This window comes from Anser brachyrhynchus (genome assembly GCF_964034855.1).
Source record: "Anser brachyrhynchus genome assembly, chromosome: 4".
In the NCBI taxonomy this organism is placed as follows: Eukaryota; Metazoa; Chordata; class Aves; order Anseriformes; family Anatidae; genus Anser; species Anser brachyrhynchus.
The window spans coordinates 59,083,587-59,106,566 of NC_137698.1; the positions used below are offsets into that span (position 1 = coordinate 59,083,587).

At 35.0% G+C, this 22,980-nt stretch overlaps 1 long non-coding RNA gene across 1 annotated transcript; it reads right to left on the bottom strand.

The window, feature by feature from the left end:
• Nucleotides 1–8,370: 8,370 nt before the first annotated feature.
• LOC308194257 lies at nucleotides 8,371–10,874 on the bottom strand. The gene is made up of 3 exons (XR_013950404.1): nucleotides 10,804–10,874; nucleotides 10,228–10,400; nucleotides 8,371–9,898 (listed from the first exon to the last, which is right to left on the bottom strand). It is a non-coding gene; the product is annotated as an uncharacterized lncRNA (long non-coding RNA).
• Between the last annotated feature and the right edge of the window lie 12,106 nt (nucleotides 10,875–22,980).

A 22,980-nucleotide genomic window follows, 5' to 3' on the forward strand; every position in this document is an offset into this window, starting at 1 on the left:
ATGAGACAGACTTTCTTCAGGTCTCTGCACAGCCCAGAAAGTCTGGAGTCTCTGATAATTATCCCAAAATTTCCAGTGTGTGACTTGTGATAAGACTGCATTAGCAATACTCAGCACCTTTCCCTTCTATTTTGTATGCTTTCTCTATACTTACTATGTTGAGAATTTTTAATTAAATTTTGTACTACTAGAAAAGTATTCAAAAGAATCTCTCTGAACTGTGGTGCCACTCCAATAGCTGTCCAATAGCTGGACTGCATTTAAAAGTAATTAATATCACTTCAACAAACAGTACACTGAGCAAGTTGTTGGCTGACAAACCACTTGCAGTGATGTACTCACTAAAAGTGATGCCCTTTTAGAGTGTGATAGAGGTGTCACTTGTCCTACTTGCATTGCAGACACTCTCATGAGAACAGAACATTTACTCTACAAAGATGCCCATACACAGAAGCCTATCATATTTTCCTGGATCTACATTCAAGTTGTATGCATAAAATGGACATAGTAACCTAGGCTTGACATGTTTTGGAAAATACTGTCTCTATGGGAAGAGGGATGATCTGCCTGTCTTGAGGTCTTGTACCTTACACACATAATACCTACAGGAGTAATCAGACCAAAAGCAACTGTTCAGTCCAAATGGAGGTGCAAGTGCATTCCTCTTCCTCTTACAGCAAAATTGTATTTATTTCTTGTGTTATAAATATGTTAAAAAACTTTGACCTTTGCTTCACAGGACGTGAAGTTTTCAATGTACAGAGAGGATCAGTGAATACAAGCTTACTTTTGTACATCATTCTTTCCATTGGGCCCCTTTTCCTAATTCACCCTCTGGAAAAGTGAATATAAACATGTGTGTCAGTGTATGAATGAGAGCAATGGAAATAAAGAAGGACAGATTTCTGTTTTCATTCTTAAGCTCTATATCTTCTTGTCCCTCATTCCTTGATTAATATGTCAGGTACAGTTTTCCAGACAATTTACTCAGGCTTCTGTATTATATTTGTTTTTCAAAACTGTAATAGCTAACTAAAAATAAAAGAAACAAACATAAGATTATCATGGTATTGCTGCTGCTAGGAGATCAGCTTTGCCTGACAATCAGAAGTGACCATCTTAATTAAATTAGGTTTTTCATTTATTCTGTAAAAGCTGTCTTTGTAGACTGTTTTTATTTTATCATGCATATGCTCTTCCCTCTAATTATTACTTGGTTTTGGTATTAATCTGAGCTTTTTCTTTTAATATATCTTAATTTAAGATTTAATTAGTTGTACAAAGTTTACAACTTGAAGATAATTATATCTGCATATTTTGTCCTATCCCCACTTTCAAGATGTCTGTATGTTTTAAACATAAAACTTAACAACAAACTAAACAACAACAACAAAAAACCACTCTGAACTTCTATAAAAATTGTCAGTTTCCTACCTTTCTGGATTTGATCTGCATAGCCAAAATTTCAATTAGTAAAAGTATTTAGTAGATTTAACCTAATTAAAATATGTATCTTGTTAAAAGTTACAAAGGTTTTAAAGTCCTTTAAGAACTTTAAATAAGAATATGTTTTCAATTTATGATCAAAAGCAGCTTTCAAAGTAGTAGTGAAAGTGAATCACTATAACTGCATCTTCATTTGAAGTAGAAGAAATGTTTCAGTGAAAATCAAAGGTAAGGACACTTTGGACCAGGGACTTTACTACTCATAATGCTACAAAAGCTACCACTAGATTAAATGCTAAACATTGAGAATCAACATGTCATAAGTCAGTTTTCTCCTAAGACCAAAAAGGGAAAAAAGGGATTACATGTTCAAGCTCACTTCCTTTAGGAAAGGTATAAAAGATATATATAATAATAAATAAGTAATAAATAAATAAATAAATAATAAAGAAATAATAAAGAAAAGGAGGCAGAAGAAAACTCAAGATTGTGATAAATATTCTTTCAATATGGCAGAACCATAATCATAATGAGCTAGAATGGTCTGTGTACTTCAATCCAGAATTCCATTGTAGTGAATGGGTATATTCCAAGTAAGAAAATCACATTTTGACACATAGGATTGTAAACTCTTTTCTTTTGAAATGAACTGAAGAACTTAAGCTGATTTTGGCAGGGTATGAAGAAAAGAGAATTACAGATATAGACTGTTACTCTTAGAATGCGTGTGTTTTGTATGTACAGGTATATGTATATGCATATGTATAGTATGTACATGTGTTTTGAAGTTTAAAGGAAAACTATTTAATACCAGTGGTTTTAATCAGGTTTTCCTGGCTCTTGGGACAACTCAAAGACAAACAAAAAAGCAGCAAAAAATATTTTCCAGGCTTTAAAAGGAAGTAAAAGTTATTTCACCTTGGTATTGCAAAATAATTCTTTTCAGGGCTCTTTCACTGAAGAACACAAACGAAAAAATATCATGAATACTGCTCAAGTCTCATGGAAAGGTATCTTTTGTCAAACAAAACTGGCAACTCTGTTGCTGTATCATCTTTGTATTTCTCTAAGGCTTCTGCAATAGTGTCACATGACAGTTTTAATTCCCTATAATGCAAGATCTTTAATCAACATGGCACACATTAGATGAATTAAAAAACATCTTATTGGCAGATATCAGTGAGCGGGGCTGTTCCATGTGAGGTCCCCTGGGAGAGATTCCTGGTCCAACAGTACTCAGTGCATTCTTATAAACAATCTAGATGATGAAATAAAATCTTAGTTGATTAAATTTGCATATGACACAAAGATTGATGGGATAGTAAATAAAAAGGAGGGTACTTTACTGTTAGAATTTAATCTAAATAATTTGGTTAAATTGTCAGAATCCAACAAAATGCAAGTACAGGTTACTGCACTTTGCAAGAAAGAACTCAGGGTTATACTACCAGATGAGAGATACAATCTTAGAAAGTAGTAAATCATAAAATATTTAGAAGTGACCTTTTTACAGCTGTTTCACCGTGTGCTTGCAGAGTAATGTTATGGCCGGCATTACTGGAAAGAAGTCCCATGGGCATGGGTTAGCAAGTTTAACCTTAAACACCATAGAATATAATCATGATAATTTCTATGGGAATAGCTTGCAAAGGATGGTAAGGGGACAAATGTAAATTTATGGCAAGATGAGGTAACTTTCTAAATAAATTATTTATATGGTTTTAGAATAATTTCACAGTTTCTACAAAAAGCACAATTATTCAGCCACCATTTTGATCCTTGGCAGCCTTTAGTCTATCAATTGGTCTGGAGAGTCCATTGAAATCAATCCTTTTATGCACTTTTTCTCTTTTGTGTCCATATATTGTATACAAAATATTAAAATATATGTTGGGCAAGTCTGTTTATCTATCTATCTATCCTTCTATCTATCTATTCATCTGTATCTGGGTGTTGATATATAAATCTATGTGTGTATATTTATTTATTTATATATTATTTACATTTATATATGTGTATATGTATAAATATATAATCCGTATGCATGCCCACATAACCACACATACCAGCTTGTTATTACTATAGCATGTTCAGTACTATTTCCATACAGCCTTGAGTCTGGAGTCTATAAGGATACAAAACTGTTGAAGAGTGTCCAAAAGAGGGCTACAAAGATGGTGAAGGGTCTGGAGGGCAAGATATATGAGGAGCGGCTGAGGTCCCTTGGTTTGTTCAGCCTGGAGAAAGGAAGCCTCATCGCAGTCTACAACTCCCTTGCAAGGGGGAGTGGAGGGGCAAGCGCTGATCTCTACTCGGTGGTGACAGTGACAGGACCCGAGGAAACAGCCTGAAGTGTAACAGGGGCAGTTCAGGCTGCATATCAGGAAAAGGTTCTTCACCCAAAGGGTGGCTGGGCACTGGAACAGGCTCCTCAGGGAAGTGGTCACAGCACCGAGCCCGTTCAAGTGTTTGAACAATGCTCTCAGACACATGGTCTGACTTTTTGAGTGGTCCTTTGGGGACCCAGGAGTTGGACTTGATGATCCTTTAATTCCAGTATATAAAATACAAATGAAGGATTATTATTTATTTATTTATTTTATATGAGCAGAATATGCTACCAAAAAAGAATTTCAGAGACAACTCCTATGTAATCCACATCCAGTGAGTTAAAACTCTTGTGAAACTTAAGTCCTGTTTTTCATGCAGTATGTAGAAGATTGAAAATAACAAGCTTTGGTATTAAACCTGCTCTACCAATTTCACAGTATTTCCATAGTTTCACAGTCAATAATATAAATAATTTCATTTCCTCAAACTGGAATATCAGCAAAAAAACATATGGTTATAAAAAATACCATGCAAAAAGCTGTCCTGTTCTGCTCATTTTAAGACCTTTAGGTGGTGGAAAAATCACGTCATGGAATCATGTCATCCTTCCCAGCAGCTATTCCTACAAAGTGCCTATAAGGCCTTGGAGATGATATACAGAAAAGAAGGAAGGAGACCTCATCCCACTGAACTCTACTGTGGTTATATCAGTGTGTCATGCAATCTACTGAGGAGATCTGAAGGTCAGAATCTATCAGATGGTGCTTTGAGCTATGTTATAATAAGACAGAAAAATACATGAGAGAAATCTCTGAACCAAGAAGTAGGAATTTGTAATCCATAGTTCCTATCCATCTCTGGAAGTTAGTACATATTTAAAGTATATGTGCTATGCAATAGTTCTGTACAGATAGCTATTATTTTAAAGAATACTTTACATTTGATTTTTTAAGTCTTGCTACCATTGCTGGTATGGTTTAAAAGATGGGAGAGGGTGTTCGATAATTTGGTTTTCTACCAAAACATTGCTCTTAAAAAAAGTGATTAAGAACAACTAATTAATCCATGTTAATTACTGAATGATAGAATATATATATAATTGGTACTTTCAGGAGGTCAAGACTAAATCAGTATTTCAGCAATGTGAGTGACATCTTCAACATAAAAAATACATATCACTCCTAGAGGTGAAAGCTTTTGGGTTTTGTTTGTTCATTTGTTTGTTTGTTTTTGAGAGAGGGAATAAGTAAATTTTACTTTTTCTGATAATGTAAAACATTTGTTTCTGTGGAGACCATGAGAGTGTGTAAGCAAGTAACTGATATCTCACTGATGTCTCAGTTTAACCTTTGCTTTGTCTGACAGAGAAATCTATAATAAATACAATAAACTGTCAAGTTTACATTTCATTTATTTATAAGGTTGTAATTTTTTTTTTTTCTCTGGAAGAGTAGGTGGGCAAATCATATTAAAGCCATACCTGACATTCTTCCAGCAAACCAACTCTTCTAGTTATATAGTCCATTTTTTGGTTACCTCTTTGAATAAATTTCCATGTCTAATAGAACTTTATTTACTAAGAATACCACAAAAGTGTTGATATATTCATTGAACAGTAAAGAAATAGAAATGTCAAAGATGATACAGTATTTATTTTATAATTTTGTTTTCTCATGGAGTTAAATACTGTGTAGACTTTCAAGCACAACAGCAGAAAATACAGTCAGAATACCCATGACGAAAAAATGTGAAATCTTAGACTAAGAAATAACTGCAAAAGTTATAAACATTGTGAGTATTTAAGAAATTACAAAATTTACTTTTATTACAGTCTTGATTGTAGCCTGTTCAGCTCTATAGATACCTCCCTGGAAGTACTTCCTTCTTTTCATTTTTATAGCCAAATCATTAATCCTGAATCCTTTACCCTGTATGGACTACGTTTCTGTAAAACAGAAATGTTTTCTAGAACATTGTGCTTTTACCCTAAATAAACAAATAAAATCATAAAATTATTCAATTCTCGGCAATTTTGAAGAAACAATTCTTTCTGCAATATAAAAGACCATATTTGCACTCCCTATTTTAACCATAAAACCTCCAATTTCATTCAATAAAAGAAAATGATTATTTTAATCTTCCTTTGTAGAATTGTGGCTTTTTTTCTTCAGCAGACTTATTACACTATCATCTGGCAGTATTTTGTGTATGTACAATGTACTATACCTATTTTTTCCAAAATCCTGGACTCACACAGACAAGTCTCAAAATCTTCCTGGACAGCTTAGAAGGATATGTATGAACCTTTGCAGCATCTGCAATACAGCTGCTGTAACTATGATGAGATCAAGATATGTTTGAGTGAACAACTAAGAAAACCTGTCAAATATAATGTCTGAGTCAGTAGCCCTCGCTGGACCTTGATGTTTTGAGAATTCGTTATCTAGTTAGAAAGCAGTATACATAGATTTACATTCCACAAATTACTGTGATGACTTCAGTATAGACACATGATTTGTTACTGTTCAGTGCTTTTTACACAGTCTTGGTCTCAGCGATTCCCATTACAGTGCCCACATACTAAGTGCAAGCAAGGATTAACGAATTCTCAGCTGAAAAAAAAAATATCTCAAACTCAAAATGACAAGTGTTCATAGATATACTGCATTGAAACTGTTATCTGGCCCTCCAGCTCTTCTTGCTTCTTTGGTCCAAAAAGACAGAATATTAGAAAATGAAATAGGAGTGTTGATGGATCTTTCCTACAGGCACAATGAAATTTTGTTCTTGACTGAACATTATTAAGGCAATAATTACAACATTATAGTTCAAAAAATATTTAAGTATAGATTTTAAATCAATTACATATACAGCAAAAGGAAGTCTTTGACATCACGAAAATCAAAAATGCCTTCCCAGTCTACTTTTGTTGGAGTTTTAATGCATCTGCAAATGAGGATCTAGATATGTTCAGTATTTTGTTACCACTGGTCAGCCATACCAGTTTTTGCTCCCTGGAATGAGGCACATTTAGGTACAAGCATAAAAACAAGCATGATAATAAGACTAACATAATTTCCAATTGCTTTAACAATGGACACCATAACCTCTTTGAAGAGTGAGGGAAAATGATAATTTTTTTATGCAAGACGTCTTGAAGTAAACAAAAGCTAGAATTTATTCTGAATGGAAATATATGCTATTACATATGTGGAAGTGCTAAAAGAAGATGAATGAAAACCATTAAGTAGTGTAAATTTTACAAAGGCTGCAAAAGTATATCAAGAATTGTCTTTGCCTTCTGCAGCTACTACAGCCTATGAACTGCTTAGGTTTATACTGAAAGCATTAGTCAAAACAGATGAGATCCTTATCAAAATAGGAGGACTGCCTGGTTGTCAGCTGTCTGGATTCCTGTCTTAGTCTGAAGGATAAAACCATGAATAAATTTTAATAACTTTCCATAAACTCATGACCTACTTCTTAAGAAAGTTATTTTAGAGTAGCTAAGATTTTTATTGTGAGGATCACTAGTCATTCTTCAAAATAGTTTTAACTGTATTATGATCTTGTCAACAATATAATAGCATACACTTGCTATGAATTGCTCAGTCTGCTTTCACTTTGTGATTCACTGTTTCTGAACTTCTGTTTGAGACCCACTTTTATTGCTCTTAGCTATAATCACCTCTGCATCTTGATGATATTCCACCTGCTCTACACTATCTGTATTTTAAATCTCAGGTTCATTTGCAGTTGAATATTAGAATAATAACTACAGATAACCCATAATGTTTAAGGCTCAGCCCTATACTGACTTTTTTAAGGTCAACACTTAGACCTTTCAATGCCATGTTTTTATGGATAAAATATTCCATGACACCATCCATACACTGAGATGTAATCTTGGATTTTATATATATATTCCTCCTGAATGTAGTGAAAACAAATAGTAGAGCTATCTTGCTCAAAAATCCACAGCTATGATTTAATTTCACTTGGATCTCAAACATTTTTTCTTTCTGATACTTCTAATCATTATGCTCAGTAATCCCTCTCCAGGATATATACCTACTTACTAAATCCTAGGTTTACAGCCATGGAAATTTCTCATCCACATTATTTTGGTTCTGGTCAGCTCTGGGAAATGGTCAAAAACATCTTAATCTTTGCATGTGGCATTTTTTTCCTTTCACGTGTGATGACAGCATATAAAAATGAGATGAAGGCTTGCTACCTATTTTACCTCTACTTTCATTTTTCTGTCACTACTAAATACAAAAACTTATTTCCATGTAGAAAATCTTCATCTTCTGCAGTGGGACTAAGGGTTATTTTAGGTGGTGGTGATTAAAATACTAGAGTATTTGAGTGTTGTTTTTTTTTTTAATTTAATATGTTTTTAAAAGCTCCATTTTATTAATTTTTTTTTCAATTCACCTTCTGCATGGCATGCAGCCTTTATAACACTTCAGAATTCAAAAGTAGCGAGGATCAGACAGATGTTTTAATATCAGAGTATCATTATTTTTAAATTCATGATTCATCAGCAGTCATTATAGATGTTGTATGGTGTTTACGTGGCAAGGCTTTGGTAGCAGCGAGGCTGAAGTGATGCCCTCTGTGGGAAGAGTCCAGAAGCTGCCCCATGTTAGATAAGGGCCAGTTCCAGCTGGTTCCAAAAGCACCGGCTGCTGGCCAGAGCTGAGCCAGTGAGTGATGCTGTGAGAGCAAATTTAAGAAAGGGAAAAAAGGTTGTGTAACAGCAGCTGGGAGAGATGACTGAGGAAAAGCAGAGAGAACCAGCTCTACAGACATCAAGGTCAGTGCAGAAGGACGGCAGGAGGAGCTCCAGGCTCAGAGCAGAAGTTCCCCTGTGGCCTGAGGAGAGGTCCCTGGTGGAGCAGGCTGTCCCCCTGCAGTCCATGGGTCCCACATGGAAAGGATGGCATCCCGTGGGAGGGACCCCATGTGGAGCAGGGGCAGAGAGTGACCGTGAAGGAGCAGCGGAGATGAAGTGTTAGGGACTGACTGAAGCCCACAGCCCCCATTCCCCACTCCCCTGTGCTGCATGGGGGAGGAGGTAGAAGAGGGTGGATGGGGGGGGGGGTGGGAAGTTGGTTTTAGTTTGCTTTTAGTTCTTATTGCTATAGTCTGTTATTAGCAATAGTCAATAACATTACGTTAATCTCCCTATGCTGAGTCTATTTGGCCCATGATGGTAATTGGTGAGAGATCTCCCTACCCTTATCTTAACCCATGAGCTTCTCTCTTCTTTTTTTTTTTTTTTCATTGTGTTTTCTCCCATTGTTCTTTTGAGAACGGGGAGCGAGAGGGCAGTGTGGCGGTATTTTTCTGTCCATTGGTGTTAAACCATCATCAAAGCATGCTTATGTAATCACAACCAATTGTTACTAGATGTTTTTATCCCTCATGTGTTAGATTTCTATTTGCATATGACTTCAGCAAAATATCTCTAAGGCAAAACTTCCCTACTTACTTCAGCACATTGTTAGAACAAAAAGAATATCAATTATGTAGCAGAATTGTAGCTCAGTATTTCAGTTTTATATAAAAAGTCTGTATCAGGTGAAAAACAATGTTTGTGGAGGTAGAATAATCTAAAAGAAAATTTACAAGCAATGGGAAGCCCTCTGCCTCTTCCTGTCAGCTCCTGTAATTCACCTCTCATCTGATCTGTAGTTCTCCTTCTGTTCTCATCCATGTTTCTGAGTTTTCCCATGCAAATCTGTTTTTTTTAAGACTCTTCGAATCTCTGCTGTGAAGAGCTTTGTGCAGTTCTATTTTTCCCATACATATATATGCTTCTTAATCTTCAAATTCCCAACCTTCTTTTTTTTAATATTCATAAGTTCTATTTTATAGTCATAGAAACAAAAAATAAAAATTGGTTTTAAAGATAAAGCATTCTTTCTCTCCCTCTGTATCTGCAGTGAATGTTAAACAATTTTAGGAATTGTAGCAATTTTCATAGATATTTATTATTTTGAATGTTTACCTTTGTTGGCTACTATAATTCTTGTCAGAGATCCATATAATGAAATGAAGATTTTTCAGGCCATGTTATCATGCACACCAAACTTAAGGTATGTACAATAACCTGAGAGAAAAAAAAGAAAAAAATCATCAACCTTCTGTAGTAAGCTTGTTGTTTCCTTTAAAATCATTGCTGAATTTAATGGTTTTCATAGGATAGCCAGCAAACAAAATTGCATAGATGCTTTTTTTGCTACACAGGATTTCTGACAGTGCTCTTTGAATACTTACATGCAGGAGAGCCCTTCCCCCAGAGACAGCAAGATCACTGCCCATGCAAAGATTTAACCTTAGGTACAATGTTGTTTTCACCCCAGCTTTAGCACCAGCTGTGCATGTGATAGCTACAAGCCTAACACCATGATACACCAGAATAAGGAGTAGAAACTGGACCTGGAGGTGTGCACCAGCACAGGATGGATACTGTGGCAACACCGTGAACATTAATGGAGGAGATCTCCATGTATTAGGAAGCACTCTGCTTTTAGGGGTGAACGGATGGGTCATTTGAACCATTTATTCTTTGCATTCTGAACAGCATTTCAATAACTTTCTGACAGTTCAGCCTATTGTAACAACAATAAATGATATACAGATTAGATATTAGTTTCCTGATGGATAAATACTGAACCTTTTGTGTGTGTGTAGTGTGACACTTGTTTGTACGTACACATGAAATGAATGTTTGGAAACTGATCCAAATAATTAAAACAGCTAAATTTCCAGGCAAATGTTATATATCAGTACAATCCTTCACAACAGCAAATTACCAAAATGGTCTAAGCGCTTTAATGAAAGCAGAGAGCTAACAGCCAAATACAGAATCCTAAAAATCCTGTCCCCAAAATGGTTGACTATTTATCCTAACCAATAAGAAAATAATGACAGGAGAAGAAGAGTTTTAAATTCATCCCTCTAATCCATGAAAGCACTTATTTTGATGTAGGATGCTCAGCTACGAGTTCTTACCAAAGTACAAAAACTGTTTCTAACTTTTCTTGAGGCTGCTTTCTCCTTTTTAACAACAGGTGAGTAGCATGGGAAGCCATTTGGGATGCAAAAGGCATTAATGCTCTTCTTTTTATTGCATTAGCCACTGTAGATGTAGTCACCTGAATTCAATTTGATCCTCTCTGATCGTGTCAGATGATTCTAGTTCTATATTGGATAGCCTCTGTGAGGTTCTCTGAAGTTCATCTATTGTAAATTCACCTCCTGAATTTCCTGATAACTAGGTAGGCAAATGGATTTAATGTATTCCAAGATGAAACATGATGCATTCAATTCTGTGCATTTATAAATAGGTAAGATATCTAACTTTGATTCCTAGGAACTATACTGAAAGGCAAAGCTTCCAAGCGGTTCTTGAATTGGGCAAATGCAATACTACAGAGTCAAAGGACTTATGTAAGTGCTCTAGCAGCTAAATTACTGGAATTAACTGAGGAAGAATGAATTTTCCCCTTGCTGTGAATGTACTTGTACATTACCACACTAATTGTAAACTGAGACAGATCTTCTGGGGATCTTAGTTTTGGACAAAGATCCAAAAAGACTCCTGGATTTCAGAAGAGTAGACTTACACCTACTCAGAGATATGCTTGGAAGATCTCTATGGATATTGCTCCAGAGGAAAAGGGAGTCCAGGAAAGCTGGTCGATATTCAAAAATCACCTCCTCCAAGCTGAAGAAAGGTCCGGTCCATTCCTGTTCCCTAATGCCAGGGGAGAAGTTTTCAGCAAGGAAAATGTACCCTCACTGAAGGAGGACTAGGGCAGAAGACACTTAAGCGAAGTGCATATATATAAAGTCCACAGTTTCAGACAGGTTGTACCCATAAGTGATGAAACAGCTGGTGGGAGTGATTGCAAGGCCACTCTCAATTATTTGTGAATGGTCACAGCAATTAAGAGAGGTTCCTGAAATCTGGAAATGCCACTTCTATCTGCAGGAAGGGAAAGAAGGAAGAGCTGGGAAACCACAGGCCCTACCACAGCCCCTAAGATGATTGAGAAAATCCTCCTGGAAAGTATTTCCCAAGATGTGAATGACAAGAAGGAAACTAGGGGTAGTCAGACTTACAGCAGGGAAATCATTCTTGACCAACCTCATAGGTTTTTACACTGTGATGACTAGCTTGCTTTATGAGAAGAGAGCAGTAGATATTGCTTACCTTGACTGTAGTTAAGCCTTTGACATTGTCTCCTATATCATCACCATAGACAAGCTGTTTCTTGTGTATCCTATGTCAATCTTCATGCTTAGTACACAAGGAAAAGGAGACAGCAAATTTTACCGAGGATTAGTAAATTCCGCTGGAGTGGACCTGATGCCCCCTAGGTAAGCACTGCATACCTAAATATCAAATTACAAAAATTAACTTTGGGGATGTATCTGTTCAACTCAACTAATATTCTTGAGAATTTCCAAAGACTTCTTTATATGAAGTTTGAAATGTATATTCTACAATGTGTGGACAGTTTAGAGTTTAGTTTTGAGAAGAAAAAGACTAATGAAAATATTAGTCACATAAAGCTGTTCTTGCAGGATTTAAAAGGTTGTCATTGAGTTTTTGAACTCCTGAAGTTCAAATGAAGCAGAAATGAAGGTCAACCATAAAGAAATTGGAATACAAATAAAAATCCACAGTCTTTTGTGTATATTTCCTGGAATTGAGTGAAAGTAATTTATTTCAATGAGTCATATCAGCTTGACCAGGAGAGGATCTAGAAAAACTTTGAGAAAAATTGAGAAAATATTTTTACTTGCAATTCTTATTTCTACAATAACGTGTAATATTCTCAGTCTGAAGACCTGAGGATTTCAGCTGTTGCAAATCAACCAAGCTGCCAGTGTTCAGCTATACTGATATCAATAAAAATCAATGCTGATACCAATATTGATAGTCATTGCAATAATAATAATAAATAAGAAAAAGAGAGAGAGAGAGAGAAGTTTGATTGATTTAAGCTCAAGAAAAAAATAGCATTTTACCATAAATGACTCCGAGGATAATACCTTAGTTTCTTTACCTCTATCTAAGAAAAGCAAATTTAGTGCAAGTTTAACTAAAAGCACTGAAGAGTTGTGTATGTTTGGATGAAAGAGGATTTTATTTTATGTACGCTGAAGATGACAATTATTTTTCATTTTTAAAGCTAAGTAAAAATATGACTTTCTGTGGGTTTGATTTTTTTTTTTTTTTTTTAAGTAATTGTTATCTGGGGAAACTGAAGCATTTGAGGGTTTTGCGGATTCCAAACAGCAATAATATATAGACCGTATATCTATGAGCTTTTAAAAGCTGAATTAATGTGAAATGACTTTTCTCCAGTCGTTTTCCTGTTCTGTTTTGTTACATCTTCAGTTAGTGCTCCCTGATAATAACACTTTATATCCTTGAGTTATGTGGAACACAATGCTAATTCTGAAACAAATCTGGGTAGCACCTTTTGCATTTCTACATATTTTCTAGCCAGCACAGCAAATTCAAAACAGAAGACTCATCAGTATAGCTGTCTATTAAAGGTCAAAGTAGAATGCAACCGTTATGTTGCCAAACACAATATTGAACTTAACAACTTTTATCAAAATATTGGATATACTTGTGTTTTCTCCTATCCTTTTTGGATAGGTCCGTAGTTTGATCTGTAGATCTGAACTTATATATCTTTGTTTATTTGTCACATAATTTAAGTGTGTTTACCAATAGTACTAAGGCAAGTATATGAATAGGTAAATATTAACAAAATTATCATGGCTTCTTATGGCAATTTTATCCATGCACATATGCAGAAATATGCCCTATAGCTCTCTAGAACTCACACTTTTAGCCACTTGTGATTGCCCTAGCTGTTGTCATACTTACGAATATGTTTCACTGCAAAACAGACCATTTGCCTTGAAAATCAGGTACTGGGGCTCAGGGTGGAGACAGTACAGTGAGAAAGTTTGTATTTTTCATGAGCTTGCAAAACATGGAGGTCAGCTGGGTTCTGATTTCAGCTGTTTATGGCTGAGAGGTTAAGGGTAAAATAACTTAAAATTCTTTCTTTACTCCAGATTTCATAATAGATTGAAGCAGTTTCAGAATCTTCAAAAATGTATTTTTAAATTGTCCATTATGAGAAGTAAAAAAGGTGTAAGTCCTGTCACTTTCAGATGAGCAAGCACAGAAGAGTTTCCACATTAAAATTATCTTCCCCACCACACAGTATATCAGGAAATTCAGAAACACTGTGGGTTTTGTGGTCTCAAATTTCTATCTTAAACTCACAATTCATCTCAAGTGAAGAGAGGTGGGCAGAAAGAAAAAAAAAAAAACACACGTGTATAGTTTAATTATTATTATTATAGTTGTCTTTGGAAACTTTTAGTAGACTCTTCTGTCAGAGAAAACAGCTGTGTGTTCTTTGACCTGCCAGTTTCTGTGAACCAAATAAAAGATTAAAAGAGGACATACTGTGAAATAGATTACACTAACTGTGTTGTACAGCTATCACTGTTTTATATTAGACAGCAAGAGCACTTATTTGATTACAGTTTTCTAAAGGCAAGATTCATGTTTACAAGCAACATATCTGAAAAGGAAAGAAGCATATGAAATGGTTTATCAGTAATAGCAGCATCTGGAGCCAAAGGCTGAAAGAGATTTGGCCTCCTATTTAGCCATTTCCAATGCCTCTCTAACCAGAAAATCAATTAAGTGACTTTAAACTTACATAGGCATATCTGCATAGCAGAGCAGGATTTAGCCCAGAGGTATTTATTTTCAGTCCTTAAGATGATGATCTGCTGAGAGTTTTGTTGAGGGAGAGATGCCAGTAACAGAGTGAGGCAATCAGATGGTAGTGCAGAAAAAGGGGAAAATAAATAAATAAATCTGTTCTAACATGAGAACAGAATGAAAAAATATGAGTTAGAAATTCTATTCTAATATTTTTTCATGGAACAGTGACTTTGGAACAGAGACTATGAGAACAATAATTTGAACTGTGTTTGAGTTCATCTGTGTCTCAGCCCATTAAACTGGAGTGTCTGCACTGTGAACTGAGGTGTGAACTGAGATAATTATACTAATTGTTCTGACTGGGAAGGCTGACTGCAGTGGTAAAATAAGACCAATTTCTAGAGGGTATAGAAGAAGCTAGGAAATGCAACTTTTACCCAGCTTAAAGGATGTCACATTTTATTACAGAAATTAAAATACAGGCAGAAGAACAGTAAAGAAGAGAAGCAGGAACATTGCATCTCCCCTGCCTTACATGCAATTGTACTGCTTGTCCTGTGCTATAAGCATCAGGAGGTATTTGAAAGCCTCTTAAATATCTCCTCTTCCTCTCCGTATTTATCTCCAATACAGCCAGTCACAGTAGTTGCTCAGTTACATTAGTCTTCCCTGACAAGTTTACCTTCTCTGCTTGTGATGGATTCGGCTCAACTACAAAGACATGCACAAGCTGACTCCACAGGACAGCAATGCACATCTGCCCACCGTATCTCGAACCTAATGCTTCAGTAATGAGCAAGAAAAGGGGGAAGCAAATGAGACAGTAAGGACTTAATGGCAATGCTGCTGTTACTGTTGTGATTGCAGACTGCTGTTCCATGATTTTGTTATCACTCTTAGTCAGCACTAGTGCTGAAAGAAATGGTCCCCCCACACACCTGTTTCTGATTATTTTTGAGCTCTTACTTTTATGCCTGTACAAACATTTACATGGACATTAAAGAAACTGGACAGGATAGAAGAATTAATTCAAAAAAAAAAGTGTTGTTTTTTTTTTTTTTCTGTAGTATTTCTAATTTGTATTACTTCTTTGGTATTGTATTTTCACGAGGATACATTTCCTCACTGTTTTAGAAAGGAAATTCTGTACTACATACGAATAAACTTATATAAAACAAGGATACTTCCATAAGACATTATGGAATTTGAACACCTCAAGAAGACCTTGATCGCTTTTGTTATCAGTAGAAGAGATACAAAGAACTGGATCTTTCTGCCAATACTGGGAGAAAGGATAGATGGTACCTAGATACTCAGCAGTAGCTACCATCACATATACTTTGACTTTTCCTCAGTGGCAGGAAGCTAATATTTTCAGGCAGTGGAGAAGCTGAGTACTTTACCCATATCTTGGTTGCTTTTTGAAAATGTTCTTACTTGGAAACATTCTGAACAATCTCTACAAGTCTTCCTCATACTGTAGCCCAGAGCAAAAATAACTTTGTTATGTGCCTGTTGTCAATTTCACACTTTTGTAACACGTTTGGAGTTGGGCAACAGTGGATGACAGAAATCCTGGGGAGAACAGTGATAACTGCTAATCAATCTTAGATGTAGAGAAAGTCAAAGAGTTTGGCCTGGGCCTACATAATTAGCAAGGCCATTGGCATTTTATGCTGATAATCTAGTTTACAAAGCAATAAATACAGAAAACAATTGCCCAGTTGTGGTGAGATCAGCATACTTCATGTGGATTTTGTACACCATATTGACGCACAAGGTGGAACTGTTTCACATAGGGGCCAGCCTACCAGGCAGGGCTAGGACATATTCTGCATTCAGCATGAGTATCCTGTGCCCGTGCATCTACGCTACTGATCTAAACTGGACCAGAGGAGCAGGGAACATGACTGAGGTGAATATGATGTGTAGGATGGAAGCACCAGAAATCACTATCCACTTAATCCATCCTGTTTAATAAATAAACTGTATGGTTTTCTGCTTGTGGCTTCCCCATCCAATCACCCAATCACAGCATATTCTGCCAATTATTATGGTACTGACAGTTTTCAACTGAGATAGGCATCAGTGAGGACTAGAACTAGTCTTAAAATACAGCTATCTGCCAGGGAATTTGTCTTTAATTTCTGGAATGCCTTTGATAATGTCCTGGATCCTCTTGGAACTTCTCCTCTGCTGAAATAAAAGAAGAACATCACTTTAAAGTAGTGTATAGATTGATCAGTCAAATTTGTGTTCTCTGCAGGAATCTCTATGATCAAAATGACACAAGAAATATCCTTGATCACATTTTACAGACAGAAGTGAATGATCTGGGTTTTTCCTCTGTTAGGTATGAGGCACTTAATCAATAAGGATAACGTGTACTTGCTTGTCAAAACTGACAACAAGCAGAGTTTTAAGTTTTTGGAATTGTCAGATTCATTAGTCTGTGTTAATCATGCTTATATTAAACTTATTTTTATGGATTCACCTAGCCGGCATGACATTCACTATGTCAGCTATGTTAATATCTGTAGAATTGCATTATGGAAAAACATTGACATGTTCTCAACAGGGACTCTGACTGTGGTAACTTACCACTGTCTTCTGTGCTGTGGAAAAGACACGACTGATGATCCAGAATTGCATGTAACCCAGTCATCTGTTAACTATAGATACGCATTACATGGACTGTTGCTTGTTCAGACATCAGTTACAGCCTCCTGTTATTCCTGTAGCTGCCAGCAGTTGGGATTCAGATCTCTTCCCCCCTATCCCATAAAAGTAATAAAGAAGTGTAAGAATGGATGTAATATTTTGATTATAGACAACAAAATTCACACTGAAATTTTTAAACAGTTGAGTGCCCCAAATCTTTGCAATTTCACTGCTAAAAAAATGAAAAGATTAAATTTACTTTCTGTCTCTTTGATAATATTTTCAGGTTTTCATATTCCTGTTAATAGAAATGAGGATAGTTGATAGCATCTTTTAGGGTACCTTTGTTCTGTACACATTTAAAAAAAAAATAAATCAAGTTGTGTCTACAGACCAAAAATTCTGTTATTGCTACTGTAAGAACTGCCTCTTCTGGAATAGGATTTTTATTCTTGAACAAAAATATTTAATGAATATATAAATTTTCATAAGTATAGTTGGCTTAAATAAAGACTGAAAAAAAAAAAGGTGGGGATTTCATTTTTTCTGTCTGTCAAACTTCATTTGAATATAGAATGAACCACGTGAAAAGGAACAGATTCTAGAACTGATAGTGTGGATGATCACTGAGAAATATTTTATACCTCATGGAATCCTATTGTTCCTCTGTTTGGATATCTGCTTGTACTACACATGCAAATGCAGTACATCTGACACAGGTTAGCAGATTTGCTGTCAATCTTTTATTTTATTTCTGTCTTTATTATTTTTAAGAATTTGTTGTTCTACGTTGGCAAATCCTTCTGAGTCATAGCAATGAATATATAAACAATACTAACAACATATTGAAGAGATTGACCTCTGAGGTTAGATATCTTATAGAAGCTTAAAAATCATGGGTCTGTTTGTTTTTATGTTATTTTAAAATTAAACAAATAAATAAACAAAACACACTTTCAAAGCATGAAGAAAAATTGTCAAATTTGCAGATTTTAAATATTAAGCAAGGAGTTTTCTGGCTGAGTAGACACATTGTGAGATTTTTCTGTATTGTTGGTTCACCTGTCTGCAGGAATTTACAGGAAACAATTTCTTTGTTATGGCAGGAAAATAATAATAATAATAAAAAAAAGCAGGTTCTTTCCCAGACTCTTCTATACTGCTGAAAAATATATGATGCCAGAGTAGTTAGTCAATAGGCAGTAAGATGAGGTAGGTGAAAAAATGGGGCAAATTTATCTTCTATGGCTTATTATGTAGCCAGATAAACATAATGTAAAGTATTTCTAAGATCACAGTAAGAAATTACAATACCTTAGAGAATTAGTGCTTATGCAACAATGGATGTACCAGAGCAGTTTCTTTGGAAAAGGAACATGAAGAAAAGGAACAAACGCTTCTGAAGATGTGGCCTAGAGAATTAAAGAAAGTATTCATCTAATCTTTCCTTGTCCAGAAATAAAGCATGTCATTTAAGTCATGTGACTAAATCCCTTCATCTGTTAAGAAGAAAGGAGGTAGGCATCCCTTGAGGATGATTGTCCTACCTTCCTTAAATGTTAGTTTTAAGGTAGGATGAATTACCCTCAGGAGTCATCTCTTTCTGTCTCTTCCCTTTGAGTAAAAAGTTGGCCTGAATGACATGCTGGGATTAGATTTGTAACTTTGAGGACTAAATTAGGTGAATTGCTTCTCACCTTTGTATTCAGGACATAATTCTTATTTCAAGAGATACAGGCATTTACCTAGCCTCCTAAGAGCCTAGTTTTCAAAGGTCTTGTTATAGTAAGGTTCAGATAGGCCTCCAGTGAGATTTTAAAAGTGTATAAATGAGTAACAACCTCACCCTTGCAATTACTTAGACCCAGAAGCACAAGGGCTTTTAAACTCTTAGCTCATATGTATGTACTTAGTTCCTCCCAGGTAATACTGAGGGTTAAGACCTTGAATGGGACTTGACTGGTTCTCTGTATATTTAGACTCCTAAATCCCTTTGAAAATTTGGCAATACATGGATATGACAATGCCAGATATCAAAATGATGTCAATTTTTATGGGAACCTCTAAATATTTTACCTTGTGTCAAAAGCTAGTTTGTTTATTACAAATAAGTTCACATCTGCTAAACTGTTCTGTTCCTTAGTACAAAATAGTACAGACGTACCCTGATACTTGGCTAAGTATCCTTAAGCCAAAACAAAATACTTGAATACTTGCTTTTCTTGAATTGCAAGTTTATATTATTTCATCAAATTATTATGTATAATACAGAACTGTCTAGCTTAAAGGACATAGTACAATGTAGGATGTTGCCCTCTTCAAAAAACAGAAGCTGTTTTCCAATGGCCTTAGGAAAAGCACTCATACGGTGTTGAGAATCATACCATACTTCTTAACAATGTCAGGTTGTTCTCTCATTCTTTTATCCACACTGAGGAGAATTTTAATCTACAGGTAACTGTACTGAAATCAAAGAAATGTTTTATGTAATTATTTGAGTTTAGTAAGGATAGACAAACTGAATTCAGAATTGAAAGTGCACATAAAGACTAAATAGAAGGAAGTGAAAAAAAAAAACTTTTCTGCATCTTATATATATATATACATATATACGAGAAATAAGACTTTTTTTTCTTTTTTTTTTTTTTTAATTTACTATCAGTTTATTGTAGTTGACATTTCTTTAATGATTTTCCCACATATACAATATCAAAGGGACTAAAGAAAATTCCTGGTGAAAGACTTAATAAAACATTTCTTCATTTGAGGAAAAAAGTTATTGAGAAAGCTAAAAGCACATCCAATTATTTTGCAATTGGAGATGATAAGTAGCACAACAAAAAACGGAAAGATTAAGATCTTCCTTCAGAAATTCATAGGTTGAGATCCACTTTGCTTTTCTCGTATTTTAATTTATGTCTACAGATTTTCTCAGTTCCAGTGAAGTTAGTAAATATAAATACGTTTATTTGAATACTTCCAAAAGGAAAAGTCGTTAGCTAAGATTTGGCAACTAAATTAAGAGGAGAAATTTTCCCTTGAGACCTTTGAAGGCACTTTTCTCTCTTTTTTAATTACAGAAGAATTCAGACACTGTAGGCTTGATTCATTTGCTTTAGCATAGGTCACTAATGCCTCTTGAAATGCAACAGGGCATGTTACCAATCCTCCAGCTGTTAAGCCAGAGGTATATGGGTCCCTGCAAATCCTGTGTACCCTGCAAATCTCATGGTAGTCTCATTAAGCTGTTTGCATATCGTTGAGTATTTCAAATGGCACTTGACATTTACATCCCAATTTTTAAGCTAGTAAATCAGTATCATACTTTAGGAATGTTAAGTCATTAGGAATTTAAATGTGAGTGTAAGTTACATGCCTTGATTAAGTCTATTCTAATCAATCCTAAGTAAATACACATCAAATAAATAGAATAAAATTTCTACTGGGTATTATAAGAAACAAATACAGGTGACAGACATATCTTCTAATTTAAATTAGCAATTTGATGAACTGTAGAGAAACTTTGATGTCATTTAATTTCCTCTGCTCTGAAGTCTTCAACTGAAATATAGAAATTACCTACACACATTTTACAATGCAATTATATAGTGCTATATATTTTAACGTTTACTTATATCTTATTATTCAGTGAATGATAAAATTAATTACACTCCCTAACAACTCGAAGGACTGAAATGTATTTTGGCATACTGTAGTTTCCTTTCTTTCTCTTACTTACCAACTAGAGATTCTACTAAGTATGTTTATGCAAGTAAGAGAATGAAAGTTCTGCTTCTATATTTATGTTTCTGCACATGTCTGTTTACAGCAGACAAATGCAAATGCCAATTTGATACTTATCCAAATATTTATCTTTGAATTGTCTCACAGATCAATCTGAAAATACTTTTTCAAATTGCAGTATTCACTGGAAAGTAACTAGTTAGTTTTACTAATACCTGACATAACTTAAAAGAAAGCAATATATTTTAACATATGAAGCCTAGCTAAAACTTTGATTTTTATTCTCCAGAATCGAAACTTAAGCTGACAACTTAACTATTAATAAACTTAACCCTTAACAGATGCAATTCTAACAGAAAATCCTAAAAATTATTCTACGTAACTAAATGTATCTTGGGGTAATGTGATAATGCCACTGTGTGAGGAGAGAGGGAGAAAAAAAAAAAAAAAAAAAAAGTATCCTTAGAAATCCTTCTCAGATAGCTATTAAATGATACTATTCTCTTAATTCCATATAATATAAAGGATATTTCACTCCATGGATTATTCTGATCAAGACTTTTGTCTTAGTAATGAAAAAATAACCTCTGTGATAAAGTCATATGATCTGGAAATAGTTTAATTAGTCTTCAGTTTTTATTTCATGGTGTCAGATTTGTTTTGGACATTCAAAAATGTAGGCAATGAACTCTACAGCTATAAGGGAAGAAGGCATATTAAAGGAATATTAAACAAGAGGCTTTGAGAGAAGACCAGAGGGAGTCTGAGGGTGTATAAAAGGGTCTATTGAGTTTCCAGAAGTACTTAGAAACTTTCAGAGGTTCTGAAAGGTTGAAGACTTCACTTGCATTGCTCTCTTTTTAACATTATTTATTATTCTGTTTTAAGTGTGTACCATGCTTCAGACACTGGTGATTATCTTTAGGTTCTCCCTTTTAGAGAAGCACAAGTAAATAACAGAAAGGTTTATTTTCTTTTCTGAGTTTTAGGTGGGGTCAACATTTGCAGCACAGACATTGTAATGTCCATTGATATTAGACTGATATCGACAGGGAAAGATTATCTGTTTTCTGTTAACTTTATTCCTAGAGCATAGTGTTTATAATATAGCCAATTTCCACTCCATTGACTTCTTCTTTATTGTCAAGGCAAACTGCAAGGCTATAAGAATCATTAAAAATTCAATACAAACATCAAAAACAGAAGTAGTATAAAATATTTCTTCTAAATTCTGAAAGAAAACAAAAGCAAGAACATAAACCAGGAAAAAAAACAGTTATTTTTCTTAATTTTAACATTTATTGAAAGGTATTGAAAGTATTTTGATTAGTTAATACAAAAATACTTATTGCTTCTGAACAGGAAGACTAGTGTTTTGAGTTTGTACTGATATATTATCTTCAATCCATGATTACTTTCATATTGTGTCATGTTGTTACAGTTATTTATCTTTGCTATTTCTACATCTAGAAATCAGTATCACACTGACATGCTTCAAGATGATGATCTTATATAACAGAGTACACACAGAGTTGTACCTCTCATGACAAGAAAATAATTATGGAAATATCTGTTTGAAGACCTCTGCTACTATGTCATTTAAGTGAAGACTTTGCCTTACATTTCTAATAAAAAAGACCGAATAGAATCATAGAATCATAGAATGGCTCAGGCTGGAAAGGAGCTTAAAGATCATCTAACTACAACCCACCCCTCCCATAGACAGGGATACCACCCACTAGATCAAGTTGGCCAAGGCCCCATCCAACCTGGCTTTGAACACCTCCAGGGATGGGGCATCCACAGCTTCTTTTGCAACCTGTTCCCATGCCTCACTACCCTTACAGTGAAGAATTTCCTCCTAATGTCTAGTCTACATCTATCCTCTTTTAGTTTAAGACCATTCTCCCTTGTCCTATCATTACCTACCCAAGTAAAGAGTCCTTCTCGATCTTTTTTTATAAGTCCCCTTTAAGTATTGAAAGGCTGCAATGAGTTCTCCCCAGACCCTT